The sequence below is a fragment of the Arachis duranensis genome, chromosome 6 (genome assembly GCF_000817695.3).
Source record: "Arachis duranensis cultivar V14167 chromosome 6, aradu.V14167.gnm2.J7QH, whole genome shotgun sequence".
Taxonomy (NCBI): domain Eukaryota; kingdom Viridiplantae; phylum Streptophyta; class Magnoliopsida; order Fabales; family Fabaceae; genus Arachis; species Arachis duranensis.
This window is the reverse complement of record NC_029777.3, coordinates 56251971-56255615: the sequence shown is the minus strand read 5'-3', so window position 1 is coordinate 56255615 and position 3645 is coordinate 56251971.

The window sequence follows — 3645 nt, the reverse complement described above, 5'->3', positions numbered from 1 at the left end:
CCGGATTGCTTCTAGAATTTCCGAGCTCTTCTTTTTTTCGGAATTTTGTGGATCTTTGTTTGGGAGTGATGTCTTTGGGCGATTCTGTTTTTTTTCTCCTGGAGTGTGTGGTGATAGAGGGCTGTCCGGTCGTTCTCCGGTGTCAATTTCGTCCTCTTGTTCAGATGCAGCGCGGTCATTGTTGTGAGGGTCATCCGCCATGGTAGAGGGATGACTTCCAGGTCCCCGGCAACGGCGCCAATGTTCCGAGGGTTACCTGAAACGTGTAGCTCGGTCGTCTGGAGAGGCCCGAGGTGGGGGTTCAGGGACCCGAGCTTGATATGCAGAGTGGTTGGTGGTTGTACCTGCAATGACACTCCGATGCTTAAGTTAGCATGGGTCCAAGCAGATATGTGTAGAATGTGGAATGAATGCCATACCTGGGTGCTCCAGTGTATTTATAGTAGTTGGCCGTGATCTTCCCTGGATAAGATATTCTTATCTTATCTTATCTTTGGGAGTTTTATCTCTATCTTTGTGGAACCGCCGTTTCTAGGCCTTTTCGGCCTTTAGGTTTTGGGCTGCGTTCCTTTTGATGGGCCTTCCTTGCTTTATTGTCCGAGGTCCGACCTTTAGGCGTGAGCCTTAGGACGAGGTCGGACCTTTTATGAATTTGCCGAGTTGGAGGAGCCCGGTCAGGGTATGAACACCTACAAGCCTAAATCTTTTCACATCCCAACAAAAGCAAATAAAGTCATCAAAATAAGCACTGACAGAAATTACAACCTCAGTCCACCCAACAGCAAGAACATGCCAAACGGCCAAACGAAAAAACAAATAAAGGCGCAATCTTTTTCAAAAATCAAATAAATCAGACAACAACATACAAAAGCCTTAGGAAGCTTCAAACTGCTAAGGGAACATCAGAGAAGAAAAAGCCAGAAAATGCAGCAACAAAATACAGAAAAGCAAAAAGATTCAAACTTTCCCAAATATACACTCAAACAAAAACCCTACCGCACAAGGAAGTAGAACAATGCAAGCAAAAAGAGAAGACGAACCAACCTGAAAAAAGGAGAAGCGCGTGGAGAGCAAAGACGAAGAGACCAAGAGTAGTCGTCAAAAGCAAGAAGAGCACCCACGATCGCCAAGCAAACATCACAAAAGGAAATGAGAAAATCACAGAGAAAAATAGAAAAGAGAGAAAGAAGGTTACGAAGAAGAGAAACCGTTTTTCAAATGCAAAGTTTAAAAAAAAAGAGACCCAGAGAAAGCGGAGCATTAAAAGCCCATTAATGAGGGTGTTAAACCCTCGCACGTTTCCAAAGCTAGAGCGCTAAAAGCAAAAGCGCACACTTTCAAAAGAAGCAGAAACGTTCCACATTCGAAAATGAGCTCTACAAAGATAAAGCGACAACATGCTCGAGTTAGCTTTACCCGAGCAGGCTCGAAGTCCAAGACTCGACCTCCAGATAAAGACCGAGCTCAAGCAGGGGCACTGTTCATACCCTGGGTCGAGCTGTCTGACCCGGGATGTTCGATAGACAAAGCGACCAACCTCTTCAGGTCAGAGGAACCCGACCTCTTTCCAAAGAGCTCGGCCAAGTCACTAGGAAAGCCCAAAGAAGGGCCCAAATAGAGGAACACACCCCAAATCCTAAGGAAGCCCAAGCCTACAGAGAGAAGGGCGGTTCCTTTGAAGATAAAGATGACCTCACTTGAAGATAAGATAAAGATAAGATAAGATAACTAACTTATCTTATCTTAGAAGGTCACCCTACTACCAAGTCCAACGAGTCGGACACAACGACTCTGACCACCATCATCAGATCGGACTCCGCAGCTCCGACCAGCATAGAAAATCTCGTCCGAGATCGACCTCTAGTTTCAGGTAACCCTCGGAACAATATGATTTGTAAAAAGATAATTATGATATGCAAAAGATATAATTTTAAAATAAGATAAGAAGTTGCTTGTTTTGGGCGTTTAACGCCCAGCCCTGGCATTAAACGCCAGAAAGTGCCTCTTACTGGCGTTTTCATGCCAGTGAGCTTTTTTTCTCTGCTCTGAATCCTTTTGTAACTCTGTGAACTCCTGTAAATGAGAATTAGTACTGATGATAACTTATTAAACTCCTATAATTATTATTTAAATAACAAATAAACTACAGTAATGGCTAGGTTGCCTCCCAGCAAGCACTTCGTTATTGTCTTTAGCTGGACCTTACTGAGCTTTAATCTAGTCTCAGTTTTGAGCATTCTTGCTCAAAATTGCTTTCAAGATATTGTTTGACTCTCTGTGCATTAACAACAAACTTTTTGTCAGAATCAATATCCTAAGGCTTTACATATCCATATGGTGACACGCCTGTAATCACATATTGTCCTCTCCACCGGGATTTTAGTTTCCCAGGGAATAGCCTGAGCCTAGAATTAAATAGTAGAACCTTTTGTCCTGGCTCAAAGACTCTGGATGACAGGTTCTTATCATGCCATCTCTTTGCTTTTTCCTTGTAGATTTTGGCATTTTCAAAAGCATTGAGTCTGAATTCCTCTAGCTCATTCAGCTGGAGAAATCTTTTCTCTCTAGCTAATTTGGCATCAAGGTTTAGGAATCTGGTTGCCCAGTAGACTTTATGATCCAGTTCCACGGGCAGGTGACAGGCCTTCCCATACACAAGCTGGTATGGAGAGGTTTCTATAGGAGTCTTAAATGCTGTTCTGTATGCCCATAGAGCATCATCCAAGTTCCTTGCCCAATCCTTTCTACGGGCAATTACAGTCCGTTCCAGGATTCTTTTTAGTTCTTTATTAGAGACTTCAGCTTGCCCATTGGTTTGTGGATAATAAGGAGTTGCCACCTTGTGGCTAATTCCATATCGGACCATGGCAGTATAAAGCTATTTATTGCAGAAATGAGTGCCTCCATCACTCACTGATCAGTGCTCTAGGGACACCAAATCTGCTAAAGATATGTTTTTGGAGGAACTTCAGTATTGTCTTTGTGTCGTTAGTGGGTGTTGCAATTGCCTCCACCCATTTAGATACATAGTTGGTAACGCGAAATTGTGATCAATACTTTTCACAACTCAAATAATCCCCGGTAATGAATCCAAAAACTTGGTGTTCAATACCATGGCATAAACACAACTTCGCACAACTAACCAGCAAGTGTACTGGGTCGTCCAAGTAATAAACCTTACGCGAGTAAGGGTCGATCCCACAGAGATTGTTGGTATGAAGCAAGCTATGGTCACCTTGTAAATCTTAGTCAGGCAAACTCAAATGGGTATGGTGATATACGAATAAAACATAAAGATAAAGATAGAGATACTTATGTAATTCATTGGTAGGAATTTCAGATAAGAGTATGAAGATGCTGGTCCCTTCCGTCTCTCTGCTTTCCTACTGTCTTCATCCAATCCTTCTTACTCCTTTCCATGGCAAGCTTAAGCAAGGGTTTCACCGTTGTCAGTGGCTACCTCACATCCTCTCAGTGAAAACGTTCCAGATGCTCTGTCACAGCACGGCTAATCAGCTGTCGGTTCTCGATCATGTTGGAATAGGATCATTGATCCTTTTGCGTTTGTCATCACGCCCAGCAATCGCGAGTTTGAAGCTCGTCACAGCCATTCAATCCTTGAATCCTACTCGGAATACCACAGAC